This window comes from Cryptomeria japonica, unplaced genomic scaffold (assembly GCF_030272615.1).
Source record: "Cryptomeria japonica unplaced genomic scaffold, Sugi_1.0 HiC_scaffold_349, whole genome shotgun sequence".
Classification (NCBI taxonomy): Eukaryota; Viridiplantae; Streptophyta; class Pinopsida; order Cupressales; family Cupressaceae; genus Cryptomeria; species Cryptomeria japonica.
In genome coordinates, this window is record NW_026729171.1 from 87501 (window position 1) to 108380 (window position 20880).

The following is a 20880-nucleotide window of genomic DNA, read 5'->3' on the forward strand; positions in this document are numbered from 1 at the left end:
CTCAAGATGGCACCAGCATTCCCTTTTTCTCACTATCTTTCAAAACGGAAATTTTAAAATCTCGTTTTTTTTTGCCTTTTATGGAAATTAGTGAAGGCATCGCATCAAAGGTGCGCACCTCGCTGCCCACCTTGGTGTGCTCCGAGGTGCCCACCACGGTGCGCTCCGAGGTGCCCACCACGGTGCGCAACGCCGGTGCGAACCCGGGAGCGCCCCGATGTGTGCTCCAAGGTGCGGCGTGCACGAAGCCGGACCCCGGTTTGCCCCGGGTGCGCACCTCGCGTGCACCTTGGTGCGCACACCTTGGCTGGGTTGCGCGGCCTGGTGGGCACCATGGTGCGCACCAAGGAGCGCTCCGAAGTGTGCTCCAAGGTGCGGCGTGCACGAAGTCCTAGCCCGGTTTGCCCCGGGTGCGCACCTTCGCCGCGGTGGGCACCATGGCGTGCACGAAGTCGGAGCCCGGTTTGCCCCGGGTGCGCACCTCGCGTGCACCTTCGCCGGGGTGGGCACCTCGGCTGGGTTGCGCGCCCTGGTGCGCACCAAGGAGCGCTCCGAAGTGTGCTCCAAGGTGCGGCGTGCACGAAGTCGGAGCCCGGTTTGCCCCGGGTGCGCACCTTCGCCGCGGTGGGCACCCTGGTGCGCACCATGGCGTGCACGAAGTCGGAGCCCGGTTTGCCCCGGGTGCGCACCTCGCGTGCACCTTCGGCGGGGTTGCGCGCCCTGGTGCGCACCAAGGAGCGCTCCGAAGTGTGCTCCAAGGTGCGGCGTGCACGAAGTCGGAGCCCGGTTTGCCCCGGGTGCGCACCTCGCGTGCACCTTCGGCGGGGTTGCGCGCCCTGGTGGGCACCATGGTGCGCACCAAGGAGCGCTCCGAAGTGTGCTCCAAGGTGCGGCGTGCACGAAGTCGGAGCCCGGTTTGCCCCGGGTGCGCACCTCGCGTGCACCTTCGCCGCGGTGGGCACCATGGCGTGCACGAAGTCGGAGCCCGGTTTGCCCCGGGTGCGCACCTCGCGTGCACCTTCGCCGGGGTGGGCACCTCGGCTGGGTTGCGCGCCCTGGTGCGCACCAAGGAGCGCTCCGAAGTGTGCTCCAAGGTGCGGCGTGCACGAAGTCGGAGCCCGGTTTGCCCCGGGTGCGCACCTCGCGTGCACCTTGGCGCGGTGGGCACCATGGCGTGCACGAAGTCGGAGCCCGGTTTGCCCCGGGTGCGCACCCCGCGTGCACCTTCGCCGGGGTGGGCACCTCGGCTGGGTTGCGCGCCCTGGTGCGCACCAAGGAGCGCTCCGAAGTGTGCTCCAAGGTGCGGCGTGCACGAAGTCGGAGCCCGGTTTGCCCCGGGTGCGCACCTCGCGTGCACCTTCGCCGCGGTGGGCACCTTGGCTGGGTTGGGCACCATTGAGCGCTCCGAAGTGTGCTCCAAGGTGCGCACCATGGCCCTCCAAGGTGCGCAGCATGGCGTGCACGAAGTCGGAGCCCGGTTTGCCCCGGGTGCGCACCTCGCGTGCACCTTCGCCAGGGTGGGCACCTCGGTGCGCACACCTTCTCAATGTTTTCTTGCCTTTTCTGGAAATTGGTGAAGGCAGCGCATCAAAGGTGCGCACCTCGGTGTGCTCCGAGGTGCGAACCCGAGAGCGCTCCGAGGTGCCCACGAAGTCGAAAGTCGGGTTAATTGCATTGTTTTCCCCGGGTGCGCTCCGAGGTGCGCAACATCGGTGCGCACCAAGGAGGGCTCCGAAGTGTGCTCCAAGGTGCGCACGATTCGGAGCTCGGTTTGCCCGGGGTGCGCACACCTTGGCTGGGTTGCGCACCCTTTGTGCGCTCCAAGGTGCGCACGAAGTCGGAGCTCGGTTTGCCCCGGGTGCGCACCTTCGCCAGGGTGCGCACCTTGATGCGCACGCCTTGGCTGGGCTGCGCACCTTGGTGGGCGCCATGGTGCGCACCTTTCGTGCGCTCCAAGGTGCGCACGAAGTCGGAGCTCGGTTTGCCCCGGGTGCGCACCTTGGTGGGCGCCATGGTGCACTCCGAGGTGCCCAAGATTGGTGCGCACCAAGGAGCGCTCCGAAGTGCGCTCCAAGGTGCGCAGGTGCGCGCGAAGTCGAAAGTTGGGTTAATTGTCCGGTTTGCCTCGGGTGCGCACCTTGCGTGCACCTTCGCCAGGGTGGGCGCCTTGGTGCGCACACCTTGGCTGGGCTGCGCACCCGGGCGCGCACACCTTGGCACCCGCGTTTCCTTCATTTTAAATTTTTTTTTTTTACAATCTCTCAAGTGGGAAATTCTATAATCTCAACTTTTTTTGCCTTTTCAGGAAACTTTTGAATGGAGCGCATCATTGGTGCGCTCCGAAGTGTGCTCCAAGGTGCGCACCTCTGGTGTGCTCCAAAGCTCTCTCCAGCTGCGTGCACCTGCCCCGGCCGCGCACCCGGCCCCGCCCAGCTTCGCTCACCTGTCCCGGGCGTCTGGTGCGGAACCTTAGAGTAAGAAACATCACCGTGCACCTTGGCCAACGTGCGCGACTCGACCGAGCGCGCACTGGCCGAGGTGCACACCGATTTCACCTGGGTGCGCGCGCAGCACCTCGGGCGCACCGAGGTGCGCGCACAACGCCCGGGTTGCACCGTGGCCTGTGTGCTCGGGGCGCCTCGGGTGCGCGCTCGGTGTCGCCCCCGCGCGCGCGGTAGTGCGGGCAGCGCACCCCGGCCCGGCCCGGCCCCGACGAGAACGCAAACGGGCAAAAGGTTTATTCAAATAGCATTGCGACGCCCGGCGAAAAACTAAAAAAGGGTGCAACACCGGGACTTCCCGGGAGGTCACCCATCCCAGTACTACTCCGGCCCAAGCGCGCTTAACTGCGGAGTTCTGATGGGATCCGGTGCACTAACGCTGGTATGATCGCACCCGTTATGAGCTTGTCGCAGTGTGTACTTAGCAAACCGCGACCCACGTGCGAATCCACCCCGGCCACCCACCCCCGTCGAGGTGCACACCCTCCCTCGCGAAGTGCGCCCCGTTCGCCAAGTGTGAGCCCTGCCCGGGTGCGCGCACCTTGCTAGGGCGTCGGGTGTGCACCCGGCCCGGCCTACGTGCGTGCACCTGGACGGGGCGTCGTGTGCGTGCAGTGTCCCGTCTGCAACGCGGTGCCCACACACCACCTCGGGCGCAACGACCTGCGCTCACATGTGGGCCGAGTGCACCTTGGTGCATGTTCGGGGCGCCTCGGGTGCACGCTCGATCTTGCCCCGGTGCACCAAGGCGCTCGGTTTGCCCCGGGTGCGCACTTGGTGCAAGGTGGGCACCCAAAATAGGGATCAAGCACCAAAACACAAGTTTCGGGATGCAAAATGGGACCCAAGGACCACAAATGCGTTCCAAGACCCATGATGGGTCCACGAGAACAAAAATGTGTTCCGAGACTTAATAAACAAATATTGGGTTTTAGGAGAAGAAACATGCTCTGATGCCCAAAACGAGAATCGACCCCGAAAAGGCCACAGGCCAAAAGTGGGATGCGAGACAAAAAAAAATGGGACCCGAGGACCAAAATTGGGTTCCCAGGTCGAAGACAGGGCAACCGGACAAGAAACGACCTCTAAGGCTCGAAATGAGTCCCGACGACTAAAACTTGACAAGAAGCACCCATCAGGCACCCAACTCGACACCCATGGGATGCCGACCCACCCGGGCTTCCACCTAGCACACCTTGGCACCCACCCACCCTCGCACCCAACCTCGCACCCAACTTAGCACCTTTGAACCCACATTGGCACTCACCCTGACCCTGGCACCTTGGAACCCACATTGGCACTCACCTTGACCCTGGCACCCACCTTTGCACTCACCTTGGGACCCACCCTGGCTCCCACCTCGGCACCCACCCAGACACCCACCTTGGTTCCTTGGCACCCACCTTGGATCCTTGGCACCCACCCCGACACCCACCTTGGCACGCAACTTGGCTACTTGCCACCCACCTTGGCTCCTTGACGCCCACCCCGACAACCACCCCGTGACCTACCCTGGCTAGGGTTGGTGCACACCCACCCTGGTGCCCACCTTGGCACCCACCCCATGACCCACCTTGGCACGCACCTTAGTACCCACCCCGTTACCCACCCTAGGACCCACCCCGTGACCCACCTTGGCCAGGGTGGGTGCCTTGGTGCGCACAACTTGCCTGGGCTGCACACCAGGGCGGGCTCAAGATGGCACCCGCGTTCCGTTTTTTTCACTATCTTTCAAAACGGAAATTTTAAAATCTCGTTTTTTTTTTTTTTTTGCCTTTTCTGGAAATTAGTGAAGGCAGCGCATCAAAGGTGCGCAATGCTGGTGCGAACCCGGGAGCGCTCCGATGTGTGCTCCAAGGTGCGGCGTGCACGAAGTCCGAGCCCGGCTTGCCCCGGGTGCGCACCTCGCGTGCACCTTCGCCGGGGTGAGCACCTTGGCTGGGTTGCGCGCCCTGGTGCGCACCAAGGAGCGCTCTGAAGTGTGCTCCAAGGTGCGGCGTGCACGAAGTCGGAGCTCGGTTTGCCCCGGGTGTGCACCTCGGGTGCGCACCTCGCGTGCACCTTCGCTGCGGTGGGCACCTTGGCTGGGTTGCGCGCCTTGGTGGGCACCATGCAGTGCACGAAGTCGGAGCCCGGTTTGCCCCGGGCGCGCACCTCCGCCAGGGTGGGCACCTTGGTGCGCACAACTTGCCTGGGCTGCGCACCAGGAAGGGCTCAAGATGGCACCCGCGTTCCGTTTTTTTCACTATCTTTCAGAACGGAAATTTTAAAATATCATTTTTTTTTGCCTTTTCTGGAAATTAGTGAAGGCAGCGCATCAAAGGTGCGCAACGCTGGTGCGAACCTGGGAGCGCTCCGATGTGTGCTCCAAGGTGCGGCGTGCACGAAGTCGGAGCCCGGTTTGCCCCGGGTGCGCCCTGGTGGGCACCATGGTGCGCACCAAGGAGCGCTCCGAAGTGTGCTCCAAGGTGCGGCCTGCACGAAGTCGGAGCCCGGTTTGCCCCGGGCGTGCACCGCGGGTGGGCACCTTGGTGCGCATGCCTTGCCTGGGCTGCGCACCAGGGCGGGCTCAAGATGGCACCCGCGTTCCGTTTTTTTCACTATCTTTCAAAACGGAAATTTTAAAATCTCATTTTTTTTTGCCTTTTCTGGAAATTAGTGAAGGCAGCGCATCAAAGGTGCGCACCTCGCTGCCCACCACGGTGCGCAACGCCGGTGGGCACCCGGGAGTGCTTCGAAGTGTGCTCCAAGGTGCTGCGTGCACGTTGTCGGAGCCCGGTTTGCCCCGGGTGCGCACCTCGCGTGCACCTTCGTTGGGGTGGGCACCTTGGCTGGGTTTGCCCCGGCTGCGCTCCGAAGCGGGGTTATTGGAGCGCCGCCTCTTTTTTTGTCGGAGCGTTTGGTGGGGTTTCTCGCATTGGCTCTTCCCAGGCCCGGTTGCCACCCTGGCGCGCACGAAGTCGGAAGTAGGGTTAATTGCCCGGGTGCGCACCTTTGCCAGGGTGGGCACCTTACCTGGGCTGTGCACCAGGGCGGGCTCAAGATGGCACCCGCGTTCCGTTTTTTTCACTATCTTTCAAAACGGAAATTTTAAAATCTCCTCTTTTTTTTGCCTTTTCTGGAAATTAGTGAAGGCAGCGCATCAAAGGTGCGCACCTCGCTGCCCACCTTGGTGTGCTCTGAGGTGCGCACCCGGGAGCGCTACGAAGTGTGCTCCAAGGTGCGGCGTGCACGTTGTCGGAGCCCGGTTTGCCCCGGGTGCGCACCTCGCCTGCACCTTGGCCGGGGTGGGCACCCTGGCTGGGTTTGCCCAGGGTGCGCTCCGAAGCGGGGTTACTGGAGCGCCCCCTCTTTTTTTGTCAGAGCGTTTGGTGGGGTTTCTCGCATTGGCTCTTCCCAGGCCCGGTTGTTGGGTGCGCTCCCACCCTGGCGCGCGCGAAGTTGGAAGTTGGGTTAATTGCCCGGGCGCGCACCTTCGCCAGGGTGGGCACCTTGGTGCGCACACCTTGGCTGGGCTGCGCACCAGGGCGGGCTCAAGATGGCACCAGCATTCCCTTTTTCTCACTATCTTTCAAAACGGAAATTTTAAAATCTCGTTTTTTTTTGCCTTTTATGGAAATTAGTGAAGGCATCGCATCAAAGGTGCGCACCTCGCTGCCCACCTTGGTGTGCTCCGAGGTGCCCACCACGGTGCGCTCCGAGGTGCCCACCACGGTGCGCAACGCCGGTGCGAACCCGGGAGCGCCCCGATGTGTGCTCCAAGGTGCGGCGTGCACGAAGCCGGACCCCGGTTTGCCCCGGGTGCGCACCTCGCGTGCACCTTGGTGCGCACACCTTGGCTGGGTTGCGCGGCCTGGTGGGCACCATGGTGCGCACCAAGGAGCGCTCCGAAGTGTGCTCCAAGGTGCGGCGTGCACGAAGTCCTAGCCCGGTTTGCCCCGGGTGCGCACCTTCGCCGCGGTGGGCACCATGGCGTGCACGAAGTCGGAGCCCGGTTTGCCCCGGGTGCGCACCTCGCGTGCACCTTCGCCGGGGTGGGCACCTCGGCTGGGTTGCGCGCCCTGGTGCGCACCAAGGAGCGCTCCGAAGTGTGCTCCAAGGTGCGGCGTGCACGAAGTCGGAGCCCGGTTTGCCCCGGGTGCGCACCTTCGCCGCGGTGGGCACCCTGGTGCGCACCATGGCGTGCACGAAGTCGGAGCCCGGTTTGCCCCGGGTGCGCACCTCGCGTGCACCTTCGGCGGGGTTGCGCGCCCTGGTGCGCACCAAGGAGCGCTCCGAAGTGTGCTCCAAGGTGCGGCGTGCACGAAGTCGGAGCCCGGTTTGCCCCGGGTGCGCACCTCGCGTGCACCTTCGGCGGGGTTGCGCGCCCTGGTGGGCACCATGGTGCGCACCAAGGAGCGCTCCGAAGTGTGCTCCAAGGTGCGGCGTGCACGAAGTCGGAGCCCGGTTTGCCCCGGGTGCGCACCTCGCGTGCACCTTCGCCGCGGTGGGCACCATGGCGTGCACGAAGTCGGAGCCCGGTTTGCCCCGGGTGCGCACCTCGCGTGCACCTTCGCCGGGGTGGGCACCTCGGCTGGGTTGCGCGCCCTGGTGCGCACCAAGGAGCGCTCCGAAGTGTGCTCCAAGGTGCGGCGTGCACGAAGTCGGAGCCCGGTTTGCCCCGGGTGCGCACCTCGCGTGCACCTTCGCCGCGGTGGGCACCATGGCGTGCACGAAGTCGGAGCCCGGTTTGCCCCGGGTGCGCACCCCGCGTGCACCTTCGCCGGGGTGGGCACCTCGGCTGGGTTGCGCGCCCTGGTGCGCACCAAGGAGCGCTCCGAAGTGTGCTCCAAGGTGCGGCGTGCACGAAGTCGGAGCCCGGTTTGCCCCGGGTGCGCACCTCGCGTGCACCTTCGCCGCGGTGGGCACCTTGGCTGGGTTGGGCACCATTGAGCGCTCCGAAGTGTGCTCCAAGGTGCGCACCATGGCCCTCCAAGGTGCGCAGCATGGCGTGCACGAAGTCGGAGCCCGGTTTGCCCCGGGTGCGCACCTCGCGTGCACCTTCGCCAGGGTGGGCACCTCGTTGCGCACACCTTCTCAATGTTTTCTTGCCTTTTCTGGAAATTGGTGAAGGCAGCGCATCAAAGGTGCGCACCTCGGTGTGCTCCGAGGTGCGAACCCGAGAGCGCTCCGAGGTGCCCACGAAGTCGAAAGTCGGGTTAATTGCATTGTTTTCCCCGGGTGCGCTCCGAGGTGCGCAACATCGGTGCGCACCAAGGAGGGCTCCGAAGTGTGCTCCAAGGTGCGCACGATTCGGAGCTCGGTTTGCCCGGGGTGCGCACACCTTGGCTGGGTTGCGCACCCTTTGTGCGCTCCAAGGTGCGCACGAAGTCGGAGCTCGGTTTGCCCCGGGTGCGCACCTTCGCCAGGGTGCGCACCTTGATGCGCACGCCTTGGCTGGGCTGCGCACCTTGGTGGGCGCCATGGTGCGCACCTTTCGTGCGCTCCAAGGTGCGCACGAAGTCGGAGCTCGGTTTGCCCCGGGTGCGCACCTTGGTGGGCGCCATGGTGCACTCCGAGGTGCCCAAGATTGGTGCGCACCAAGGAGCGCTCCGAAGTGCGCTCCAAGGTGCGCAGGTGCGCGCGAAGTCGAAAGTTGGGTTAATTGTCCGGTTTGCCTCGGGTGCGCACCTTGCGTGCACCTTCGCCAGGGTGGGCGCCTTGGTGCGCACACCTTGGCTGGGCTGCGCACCCGGGCGCGCACACCTTGGCACCCGCGTTTCCTTCATTTTAAATTTTTTTTTTTTACAATCTCTCAAGTGGGAAATTCTATAATCTCAACTTTTTTTGCCTTTTCAGGAAACTTTTGAATGGAGCGCATCATTGGTGCGCTCCGAAGTGTGCTCCAAGGTGCGCACCTCTGGTGTGCTCCAAAGCTCTCTCCAGCTGCGTGCACCTGCCCCGGCCGCGCACCCGGCCCCGCCCAGCTTCGCTCACCTGTCCCGGGCGTCTGGTGCGGAACCTTAGAGTAAGAAACATCACCGTGCACCTTGGCCAACGTGCGCGACTCGACCGAGCGCGCACTGGCCGAGGTGCACACCGATTTCACCTGGGTGCGCGCGCAGCACCTCGGGCGCACCGGGGTGCGCGCACAACGCCCGGGTTGCACCGTGGCCTGTGTGCTCGGGGCGCCTCGGGTGCGCGCTCGGTGTCGCCCCCGCGCGCGCGGTAGTGCGGGCAGCGCACCCCGGCCCGGCCCGGCCCCGACGAGAACGCAAACGGGCAAAAGGTTTATTCAAATAGCATTGCGACGCCCGGCGAAAAACTAAGAAAGGGTGCAACACCGGGACTTCCCGGGAGGTCACCCATCCCAGTACTACTCCGGCCCAAGCGCGCTTAACTGCGGAGTTCTGATGGGATCCGGTGCACTAACGCTGGTATGATCGCACCCGTTATGAGCTTGTCGCAGTGTGTACTTAGCAAACCGCGACCCACGTGCGAATCCACCCCGGCCACCCACCCCCGTCGAGGTGCACACCCTCCCTCGCGAAGTGCGCCCCGTTCGCCAAGTGTGAGCCCTGCCCGGGTGCGCGCACCTTGCTAGGGCGTCGGGTGTGCACCCGGCCCGGCCTACGTGCGTGCACCTGGACGGGGCGTCGTGTGCGTGCAGTGTCCCGTCTGCAACGCGGTGCCCACACACCACCTCGGGCGCAACGACCTGCGCTCACATGTGGGCCGAGTGCACCTTGGTGCATGTTCGGGGCGCCTCGGGTGCACGCTCGATCTTGCCCCGGTGCACCAAGGCGCTCGGTTTGCCCCGGGTGCGCACTTGGTGCAAGGTGGGCACCCAAAATAGGGATCAAGCACCAAAACACAAGTTTCGGGATGCAAAATGGGACCCAAGGACCACAAATGCGTTCCAAGACCCATGATGGGTCCACGAGAACAAAAATGTGTTCCGAGACTTAATAAACAAATATTGGGTTTTAGGAGAAGAAACATGCTCTGATGCCCAAAACGAGAATCGACCCCGAAAAGGCCACAGGCCAAAAGTGGGATGCGAGACAAAAAAAAATGGGACCCGAGGACCAAAATTGGGTTCCCAGGTCGAAGACAGGGCAACCGGACAAGAAACGACCTCTAAGGCTCGAAATGAGTCCCGACGACTAAAACTTGACAAGAAGCACCCATCAGGCACCCAACTCGACACCCATGGGATGCCGACCCACCCGGGCTTCCACCTAGCACACCTTGGCACCCACCCACCCTCGCACCCAACCTCGCACCCAACTTAGCACCTTTGAACCCACATTGGCACTCACCCTGACCCTGGCACCTTGGAACCCACATTGGCACTCACCTTGACCCTGGCACCCACCTTTGCACTCACCTTGGGACCCACCCTGGCTCCCACCTCGGCACCCACCCAGACACCCACCTTGGTTCCTTGGCACCCACCTTGGATCCTTGGCACCCACCCCGACACCCACCTTGGCACGCAACTTGGCTACTTGCCACCCACCTTGGCTCCTTGACGCCCACCCCGACAACCACCCCGTGACCTACCCTGGCTAGGGTTGGTGCACACCCACCCTGGTGCCCACCTTGGCACCCACCCCATGACCCACCTTGGCACGCACCTTAGTACCCACCCCGTTACCCACCCTAGGACCCACCCCGTGACCCACCTTGGCCAGGGTGGGTGCCTTGGTGCGCACAACTTGCCTGGGCTGCACACCAGGGCGGGCTCAAGATGGCACCCGCGTTCCGTTTTTTTCACTATCTTTCAAAACGGAAATTTTAAAATCTCGTTTTTTTTTTTTTTTTGCCTTTTCTGGAAATTAGTGAAGGCAGCGCATCAAAGGTGCGCAATGCTGGTGCGAACCCGGGAGCGCTCCGATGTGTGCTCCAAGGTGCGGCGTGCACGAAGTCCGAGCCCGGCTTGCCCCGGGTGCGCACCTCGCGTGCACCTTCGCCGGGGTGAGCACCTTGGCTGGGTTGCGCGCCCTGGTGCGCACCAAGGAGCGCTCTGAAGTGTGCTCCAAGGTGCGGCGTGCACGAAGTCGGAGCTCGGTTTGCCCCGGGTGTGCACCTCGGGTGCGCACCTCGCGTGCACCTTCGCTGCGGTGGGCACCTTGGCTGGGTTGCGCGCCTTGGTGGGCACCATGCAGTGCACGAAGTCGGAGCCCGGTTTGCCCCGGGCGCGCACCTCCGCCAGGGTGGGCACCTTGGTGCGCACAACTTGCCTGGGCTGCGCACCAGGAAGGGCTCAAGATGGCACCCGCGTTCCGTTTTTTTCACTATCTTTCAGAACGGAAATTTTAAAATATCGTTTTTTTTTGCCTTTTCTGGAAATTAGTGAAGGCAGCGCATCAAAGGTGCGCAACGCTGGTGCGAACCTGGGAGCGCTCCGATGTGTGCTCCAAGGTGCGGCGTGCACGAAGTCGGAGCCCGGTTTGCCCCGGGTGCGCCCTGGTGGGCACCATGGTGCGCACCAAGGAGCGCTCCGAAGTGTGCTCCAAGGTGCGGCCTGCACGAAGTCGGAGCCCGGTTTGCCCCGGGCGTGCACCGCGGGTGGGCACCTTGGTGCGCATGCCTTGCCTGGGCTGCGCACCAGGGCGGGCTCAAGATGGCACCCGCGTTCCGTTTTTTTCACTATCTTTCAAAACGGAAATTTTAAAATCTCATTTTTTTTTGCCTTTTCTGGAAATTAGTGAAGGCAGCGCATCAAAGGTGCGCACCTCGCTGCCCACCACGGTGCGCAACGCCGGTGGGCACCCGGGAGTGCTTCGAAGTGTGCTCCAAGGTGCTGCGTGCACGTTGTCGGAGCCCGGTTTGCCCCGGGTGCGCACCTCGCGTGCACCTTCGTCGGGGTGGGCACCTTGGCTGGGTTTGCCCCGGCTGCGCTCCGAAGCGGGGTTATTGGAGCGCCGCCTCTTTTTTTGTCGGAGCGTTTGGTGGGGTTTCTCGCATTGGCTCTTCCCAGGCCCGGTTGCCACCCTGGCGCGCACGAAGTCGGAAGTAGGGTTAATTGCCCGGGTGCGCACCTTTGCCAGGGTGGGCACCTTACCTGGGCTGTGCACCAGGGCGGGCTCAAGATGGCACCCGCGTTCCGTTTTTTTCACTATCTTTCAAAACGGAAATTTTAAAATCTCCTCTTTTTTTTGCCTTTTCTGGAAATTAGTGAAGGCAGCGCATCAAAGGTGCGCACCTCGCTGCCCACCTTGGTGTGCTCTGAGGTGCGCACCCGGGAGCGCTACGAAGTGTGCTCCAAGGTGCGGCGTGCACGTTGTCGGAGCCCGGTTTGCCCCGGGTGCGCACCTCGCCTGCACCTTGGCCGGGGTGGGCACCCTGGCTGGGTTTGCCCAGGGTGCGCTCCGAAGCGGGGTTACTGGAGCGCCCCCTCTTTTTTTGTCAGAGCGTTTGGTGGGGTTTCTCGCATTGGCTCTTCCCAGGCCCGGTTGTTGGGTGCGCTCCCACCCTGGCGCGCGCGAAGTTGGAAGTTGGGTTAATTGCCCGGGCGCGCACCTTCGCCAGGGTGGGCACCTTGGTGCGCACACCTTGGCTGGGCTGCGCACCAGGGCGGGCTCAAGATGGCACCAGCATTCCCTTTTTCTCACTATCTTTCAAAACGGAAATTTTAAAATCTCGTTTTTTTTTGCCTTTTATGGAAATTAGTGAAGGCATCGCATCAAAGGTGCGCACCTCGCTGCCCACCTTGGTGTGCTCCGAGGTGCCCACCACGGTGCGCTCCGAGGTGCCCACCACGGTGCGCAACGCCGGTGCGAACCCGGGAGCGCCCCGATGTGTGCTCCAAGGTGCGGCGTGCACGAAGCCGGACCCCGGTTTGCCCCGGGTGCGCACCTCGCGTGCACCTTGGTGCGCACACCTTGGCTGGGTTGCGCGGCCTGGTGGGCACCATGGTGCGCACCAAGGAGCGCTCCGAAGTGTGCTCCAAGGTGCGGCGTGCACGAAGTCCTAGCCCGGTTTGCCCCGGGTGCGCACCTTCGCCGCGGTGGGCACCATGGCGTGCACGAAGTCGGAGCCCGGTTTGCCCCGGGTGCGCACCTCGCGTGCACCTTCGCCGGGGTGGGCACCTCGGCTGGGTTGCGCGCCCTGGTGCGCACCAAGGAGCGCTCCGAAGTGTGCTCCAAGGTGCGGCGTGCACGAAGTCGGAGCCCGGTTTGCCCCGGGTGCGCACCTTCGCCGCGGTGGGCACCCTGGTGCGCACCATGGCGTGCACGAAGTCGGAGCCCGGTTTGCCCCGGGTGCGCACCTCGCGTGCACCTTCGGCGGGGTTGCGCGCCCTGGTGCGCACCAAGGAGCGCTCCGAAGTGTGCTCCAAGGTGCGGCGTGCACGAAGTCGGAGCCCGGTTTGCCCCGGGTGCGCACCTCGCGTGCACCTTCGGCGGGGTTGCGCGCCCTGGTGGGCACCATGGTGCGCACCAAGGAGCGCTCCGAAGTGTGCTCCAAGGTGCGGCGTGCACGAAGTCGGAGCCCGGTTTGCCCCGGGTGCGCACCTCGCGTGCACCTTCGCCGCGGTGGGCACCATGGCGTGCACGAAGTCGGAGCCCGGTTTGCCCCGGGTGCGCACCTCGCGTGCACCTTCGCCGGGGTGGGCACCTCGGCTGGGTTGCGCGCCCTGGTGCGCACCAAGGAGCGCTCCGAAGTGTGCTCCAAGGTGCGGCGTGCACGAAGTCGGAGCCCGGTTTGCCCCGGGTGCGCACCTCGCGTGCACCTTCGCCGCGGTGGGCACCATGGCGTGCACGAAGTCGGAGCCCGGTTTGCCCCGGGTGCGCACCCCGCGTGCACCTTCGCCGGGGTGGGCACCTCGGCTGGGTTGCGCGCCCTGGTGCGCACCAAGGAGCGCTCCGAAGTGTGCTCCAAGGTGCGGCGTGCACGAAGTCGGAGCCCGGTTTGCCCCGGGTGCGCACCTCGCGTGCACCTTCGCCGCGGTGGGCACCTTGGCTGGGTTGGGCACCATTGAGCGCTCCGAAGTGTGCTCCAAGGTGCGCACCATGGCCCTCCAAGGTGCGCAGCATGGCGTGCACGAAGTCGGAGCCCGGTTTGCCCCGGGTGCGCACCTCGCGTGCACCTTCGCCAGGGTGGGCACCTCGGTGCGCACACCTTCTCAATGTTTTCTTGCCTTTTCTGGAAATTGGTGAAGGCAGCGCATCAAAGGTGCGCACCTCGGTGTGCTCCGAGGTGCGAACCCGAGAGCGCTCCGAGGTGCCCACGAAGTCGAAAGTCGGGTTAATTGCATTGTTTTCCCCGGGTGCGCTCCGAGGTGCGCAACATCGGTGCGCACCAAGGAGGGCTCCGAAGTGTGCTCCAAGGTGCGCACGATTCGGAGCTCGGTTTGCCCGGGGTGCGCACACCTTGGCTGGGTTGCGCACCCTTTGTGCGCTCCAAGGTGCGCACGAAGTCGGAGCTCGGTTTGCCCCGGGTGCGCACCTTCGCCAGGGTGCGCACCTTGATGCGCACGCCTTGGCTGGGCTGCGCACCTTGGTGGGCGCCATGGTGCGCACCTTTCGTGCGCTCCAAGGTGCGCACGAAGTCGGAGCTCGGTTTGCCCCGGGTGCGCACCTTGGTGGGCGCCATGGTGCACTCCGAGGTGCCCAAGATTGGTGCGCACCAAGGAGCGCTCCGAAGTGCGCTCCAAGGTGCGCAGGTGCGCGCGAAGTCGAAAGTTGGGTTAATTGTCCGGTTTGCCTCGGGTGCGCACCTTGCGTGCACCTTCGCCAGGGTGGGCGCCTTGGTGCGCACACCTTGGCTGGGCTGCGCACCCGGGCGCGCACACCTTGGCACCCGCGTTTCCTTCATTTTAAATTTTTTTTTTTTACAATCTCTCAAGTGGGAAATTCTATAATCTCAACTTTTTTTGCCTTTTCAGGAAACTTTTGAATGGAGCGCATCATTGGTGCGCTCCGAAGTGTGCTCCAAGGTGCGCACCTCTGGTGTGCTCCAAAGCTCTCTCCAGCTGCGTGCACCTGCCCCGGCCGCGCACCCGGCCCCGCCCAGCTTCGCTCACCTGTCCCGGGCGTCTGGTGCGGAACCTTAGAGTAAGAAACATCACCGTGCACCTTGGCCAACGTGCGCGACTCGACCGAGCGCGCACTGGCCGAGGTGCACACCGATTTCACCTGGGTGCGCGCGCAGCACCTCGGGCGCACCGGGGTGCGCGCACAACGCCCGGGTTGCACCGTGGCCTGTGTGCTCGGGGCGCCTCGGGTGCGCGCTCGGTGTCGCCCCCGCGCGCGCGGTAGTGCGGGCAGCGCACCCCGGCCCGGCCCGGCCCCGACGAGAACGCAAACGGGCAAAAGGTTTATTCAAATAGCATTGCGACGCCCGGCGAAAAACTAAGAAAGGGTGCAACACCGGGACTTCCCGGGAGGTCACCCATCCCAGTACTACTCCGGCCCAAGCGCGCTTAACTGCGGAGTTCTGATGGGATCCGGTGCACTAACGCTGGTATGATCGCACCCGTTATGAGCTTGTCGCAGTGTGTACTTAGCAAACCGCGACCCACGTGCGAATCCACCCCGGCCACCCACCCCCGTCGAGGTGCACACCCTCCCTCGCGAAGTGCGCCCCGTTCGCCAAGTGTGAGCCCTGCCCGGGTGCGCGCACCTTGCTAGGGCGTCGGGTGTGCACCCGGCCCGGCCTACGTGCGTGCACCTGGACGGGGCGTCGTGTGCGTGCAGTGTCCCGTCTGCAACGCGGTGCCCACACACCACCTCGGGCGCAACGACCTGCGCTCACATGTGGGCCGAGTGCACCTTGGTGCATGTTCGGGGCGCCTCGGGTGCACGCTCGATCTTGCCCCGGTGCACCAAGGCGCTCGGTTTGCCCCGGGTGCGCACTTGGTGCAAGGTGGGCACCCAAAATAGGGATCAAGCACCAAAACACAAGTTTCGGGATGCAAAATGGGACCCAAGGACCACAAATGCGTTCCAAGACCCATGATGGGTCCACGAGAACAAAAATGTGTTCCGAGACTTAATAAACAAATATTGGGTTTTAGGAGAAGAAACATGCTCTGATGCCCAAAACGAGAATCGACCCCGAAAAGGCCACAGGCCAAAAGTGGGATGCGAGACAAAAAAAAATGGGACCCGAGGACCAAAATTGGGTTCCCAGGTCGAAGACAGGGCAACCGGACAAGAAACGACCTCTAAGGCTCGAAATGAGTCCCGACGACTAAAACTTGACAAGAAGCACCCATCAGGCACCCAACTCGACACCCATGGGATGCCGACCCACCCGGGCTTCCACCTAGCACACCTTGGCACCCACCCACCCTCGCACCCAACCTCGCACCCAACTTAGCACCTTTGAACCCACATTGGCACTCACCCTGACCCTGGCACCTTGGAACCCACATTGGCACTCACCTTGACCCTGGCACCCACCTTTGCACTCACCTTGGGACCCACCCTGGCTCCCACCTCGGCACCCACCCAGACACCCACCTTGGTTCCTTGGCACCCACCTTGGATCCTTGGCACCCACCCCGACACCCACCTTGGCACGCAACTTGGCTACTTGCCACCCACCTTGGCTCCTTGACGCCCACCCCGACAACCACCCCGTGACCTACCCTGGCTAGGGTTGGTGCACACCCACCCTGGTGCCCACCTTGGCACCCACCCCATGACCCACCTTGGCACGCACCTTAGTACCCACCCCGTTACCCACCCTAGGACCCACCCCGTGACCCACCTTGGCCAGGGTGGGTGCCTTGGTGCGCACAACTTGCCTGGGCTGCACACCAGGGCGGGCTCAAGATGGCACCCGCGTTCCGTTTTTTTCACTATCTTTCAAAACGGAAATTTTAAAATCTCGTTTTTTTTTTTTTTTTGCCTTTTCTGGAAATTAGTGAAGGCAGCGCATCAAAGGTGCGCAATGCTGGTGCGAACCCGGGAGCGCTCCGATGTGTGCTCCAAGGTGCGGCGTGCACGAAGTCCGAGCCCGGCTTGCCCCGGGTGCGCACCTCGCGTGCACCTTCGCCGGGGTGAGCACCTTGGCTGGGTTGCGCGCCCTGGTGCGCACCAAGGAGCGCTCTGAAGTGTGCTCCAAGGTGCGGCGTGCACGAAGTCGGAGCTCGGTTTGCCCCGGGTGTGCACCTCGGGTGCGCACCTCGCGTGCACCTTCGCTGCGGTGGGCACCTTGGCTGGGTTGCGCGCCTTGGTGGGCACCATGCAGTGCACGAAGTCGGAGCCCGGTTTGCCCCGGGCGCGCACCTCCGCCAGGGTGGGCACCTTGGTGCGCACAACTTGCCTGGGCTGCGCACCAGGAAGGGCTCAAGATGGCACCCGCGTTCCGTTTTTTTCACTATCTTTCAGAACGGAAATTTTAAAATATCGTTTTTTTTTGCCTTTTCTGGAAATTAGTGAAGGCAGCGCATCAAAGGTGCGCAACGCTGGTGCGAACCTGGGAGCGCTCCGATGTGTGCTCCAAGGTGCGGCGTGCACGAAGTCGGAGCCCGGTTTGCCCCGGGTGCGCCCTGGTGGGCACCATGGTGCGCACCAAGGAGCGCTCCGAAGTGTGCTCCAAGGTGCGGCCTGCACGAAGTCGGAGCCCGGTTTGCCCCGGGCGTGCACCGCGGGTGGGCACCTTGGTGCGCATGCCTTGCCTGGGCTGCGCACCAGGGCGGGCTCAAGATGGCACCCGCGTTCCGTTTTTTTCACTATCTTTCAAAACGGAAATTTTAAAATCTCATTTTTTTTTGCCTTTTCTGGAAATTAGTGAAGGCAGCGCATCAAAGGTGCGCACCTCGCTGCCCACCACGGTGCGCAACGCCGGTGGGCACCCGGGAGTGCTTCGAAGTGTGCTCCAAGGTGCTGCGTGCACGTTGTCGGAGCCCGGTTTGCCCCGGGTGCGCACCTCGCGTGCACCTTCGTCGGGGTGGGCACCTTGGCTGGGTTTGCCCCGGCTGCGCTCCGAAGCGGGGTTATTGGAGCGCCGCCTCTTTTTTTGTCGGAGCGTTTGGTGGGGTTTCTCGCATTGGCTCTTCCCAGGCCCGGTTGCCACCCTGGCGCGCACGAAGTCGGAAGTAGGGTTAATTGCCCGGGTGCGCACCTTTGCCAGGGTGGGCACCTTACCTGGGCTGTGCACCAGGGCGGGCTCAAGATGGCACCCGCGTTCCGTTTTTTTCACTATCTTTCAAAACGGAAATTTTAAAATCTCCTCTTTTTTTTGCCTTTTCTGGAAATTAGTGAAGGCAGCGCATCAAAGGTGCGCACCTCGCTGCCCACCTTGGTGTGCTCTGAGGTGCGCACCCGGGAGCGCTACGAAGTGTGCTCCAAGGTGCGGCGTGCACGTTGTCGGAGCCCGGTTTGCCCCGGGTGCGCACCTCGCCTGCACCTTGGCCGGGGTGGGCACCCTGGCTGGGTTTGCCCAGGGTGCGCTCCGAAGCGGGGTTACTGGAGCGCCCCCTCTTTTTTTGTCAGAGCGTTTGGTGGGGTTTCTCGCATTGGCTCTTCCCAGGCCCGGTTGTTGGGTGCGCTCCCACCCTGGCGCGCGCGAAGTTGGAAGTTGGGTTAATTGCCCGGGCGCGCACCTTCGCCAGGGTGGGCACCTTGGTGCGCACACCTTGGCTGGGCTGCGCACCAGGGCGGGCTCAAGATGGCACCAGCATTCCCTTTTTCTCACTATCTTTCAAAACGGAAATTTTAAAATCTCGTTTTTTTTTGCCTTTTATGGAAATTAGTGAAGGCATCGCATCAAAGGTGCGCACCTCGCTGCCCACCTTGGTGTGCTCCGAGGTGCCCACCACGGTGCGCTCCGAGGTGCCCACCACGGTGCGCAACGCCGGTGCGAACCCGGGAGCGCCCCGATGTGTGCTCCAAGGTGCGGCGTGCACGAAGCCGGACCCCGGTTTGCCCCGGGTGCGCACCTCGCGTGCACCTTGGTGCGCACACCTTGGCTGGGTTGCGCGGCCTGGTGGGCACCATGGTGCGCACCAAGGAGCGCTCCGAAGTGTGCTCCAAGGTGCGGCGTGCACGAAGTCCTAGCTCGGTTTGCCCCCGGTGCGCACCTTCGCCGCGGTGGGCACCATGGCGTGCACGAAGTCGGAGCCCGGTTTGCCCCGGGTGCGCACCTCGCGTGCACCTTCGCCGGGGTGGGCACCTCGGCTGGGTTGCGCGCCCTGGTGCGCACCAAGGAGCGCTCCGAAGTGTGCTCCAAGGTGCGGCGTGCACGAAGTCGGAGCCCGGTTTGCCCCGGGTGCGCACCTTCGCCGCGGTGGGCACCCTGGTGCGCACCATGGCGTGCACGAAGTCGGAGCCCGGTTTGCCCCGGGTGCGCACCTCGCGTGCACCTTCGGCGGGGTTGCGCGCCCTGGTGCGCACCAAGGAGCGCTCCGAAGTGTGCTCCAAGGTGCGGCGTGCACGAAGTCGGAGCCCGGTTTGCCCCGGGTGCGCACCTCGCGTGCACCTTCGGCGGGGTTGCGCGCCCTGGTGGGCACCATGGTGCGCACCAAGGAGCGCTCCGAAGTGTGCTCCAAGGTGCGGCGTGCACGAAGTCGGAGCCCGGTTTGCCCCGGGTGCGCACCTCGCGTGCACCTTCGCCGCGGTGGGCACCATGGCGTGCACGAAGTCGGAGCCCGGTTTGCCCCGGGTGCGCACCTCGCGTGCACCTTCGCCGGGGTGGGCACCTCGGCTGGGTTGCGCGCCCTGGTGCGCACCAAGGAGCGCTCCGAAGTGTGCTCCAAGGTGCGGCGTGCACGAAGTCGGAGCCCGGTTTGCCCCGGGTGCGCACCTCGCGTGCACCTTCGCCGCGGTGGGCACCATGGCGTGCACGAAGTCGGAGCCCGGTTTGCCCCGGGTGCGCACCCCGCGTGCACCTTCGCCGGGGTGGGCACCTCGGCTGGGTTGCGCGCCCTGGTGCGCACCAAGGAGCGCTCCGAAGTGTGCTCCAAGGTGCGGCGTGCACGAAGTCGGAGCCCGGTTTGCCCCGGGTGCGCACCTCGCGTGCACCTTCGCCGCGGTGGGCACCTTGGCTGGGTTGGGCACCATTGAGCGCTCCGAAGTGTGCTCCAAGGTGCGCACCATGGCCCTCCAAGGTGCGCAGCATGGCGTGCACGAAGTCGGAGCCCGGTTTGCCCCGGGTGCGCACCTCGCGTGCACCTTCGCCAGGGTGGGCACCTCGGTGCGCACACCTTCTCAATGTTTTCTTGCCTTTTCTGGAAATTGGTGAAGGCAGCGCATCAAAGGTGCGCACCTCGGTGTGCTCCGAGGTGCGAACCCGAGAGCGCTCCGAGGTGCCCACGAAGTCGAAAGTCGGGTTAATTGCATTGTTTTCCCCGGGTGCGCTCCGAGGTGCGCAACATCGGTGCGCACCAAGGAGGGCTCCGAAGTGTGCTCCAAGGTGCGCACGATTCGGAGCTCGGTTTGCCCGGGGTGCGCACACCTTGGCTGGGTTGCGCACCCTTTGTGCGCTCCAAGGTGCGCACGAAGTCGGAGCTCGGTTTGCCCCGGGTGCGCACCTTCGCCAGGGTGCGCACCTTGATGCGCACGCCTTGGCTGGGCTGCGCACCTTGGTGGGCGCCATGGTGCGCACCTTTCGTGCGCTCCAAGGTGCGCACGAAGTCGGAGCTCGGTTTGCCCCGGGTGCGCACCTTGGTGGGCGCCATGGTGCACTCCGAGGTGCCCAAGATTGGTGCGCACCAAGGAGCGCTCCGAAGTGCGCTCCAAGGTGCGCAGGTGCGCGCGAAGTCGAAAGTTGGGTTAATTGTCCGGTTTGCCTCGGGTGCGCACCTTGCGTGCACCTTCGCCAGGGTGGGCGCCTTGGTGCGCACACCTTGGCTGGGCTGCGCACCCGGGCGCGCACACCTTGGCACCCGCGTTTCCTTCATTTTAAATTTTTTTTTTTTACAATCTCTCAAGTGGGAAATTCTATAATCTCAACTTTTTTTGCCTTTTCAGGAAACTTTTGAATGGAGCGCATCATTGGTGCGCTCCGAAGTGTGCTCCAAGGTGCGCACCTCTGGTGTGCTCCAAAGCTCTCTCCAGCTGCGTGCACCTGCCCCGGCCGCGCACCCGGCCCCGCCCAGCTTCGCTCACCTGTCCCGGGCGTCTGGTGCGGAACCTTAGAGTAAGAAACATCACCGTGCACCTTGGCCAACGTGCGCGACTCGACCGAGCGCGCACTGGCCGAGGTGCACACCGATTTCACCTGGGTGCGCGCGCAGCACCTCGGGCGCACCGGGGTGCGCGCACAACGCCCGGGTTGCACCGTGGCCTGTGTGCTCGGGGCGCCTCGGGTGCGCGCTCGGTGTCGCCCCCGCGCGCGCGGTAGTGCGGGCAGCGCACCCCGGCCCGGCCCGGCCCCGACGAGAACGCAAACGGGCAAAAGGTTTATTCAAATAGCATTGCGACGCCCGGCGAAAAACTAAAAA

At 64.0% G+C, this 20880-nt stretch overlaps 3 non-coding genes across 3 annotated transcripts; all 3 read right to left on the reverse strand.

Annotated features, from left to right (window-relative positions):
• Positions 1–2778: 2778 nt before the first annotated feature.
• Positions 2779–2897, reverse strand: LOC131870806 (5S ribosomal RNA). Its single transcript, XR_009369108.1, has one exon. It is a non-coding gene; the product is annotated as a 5S ribosomal RNA (ribosomal RNA).
• A 5915-nt stretch (positions 2898–8812) lies between these two features.
• On the reverse strand, positions 8813–8931 carry LOC131870807 (5S ribosomal RNA). The gene has a single exon (XR_009369109.1). It is a non-coding gene; the product is annotated as a 5S ribosomal RNA (ribosomal RNA).
• Positions 8932–14846: 5915 nt separating this feature from the next.
• Positions 14847–14965, reverse strand: LOC131870808 (5S ribosomal RNA). The gene has a single exon (XR_009369110.1). It is a non-coding gene; the product is annotated as a 5S ribosomal RNA (ribosomal RNA).
• Positions 14966–20880: the final 5915 nt, after the last annotated feature.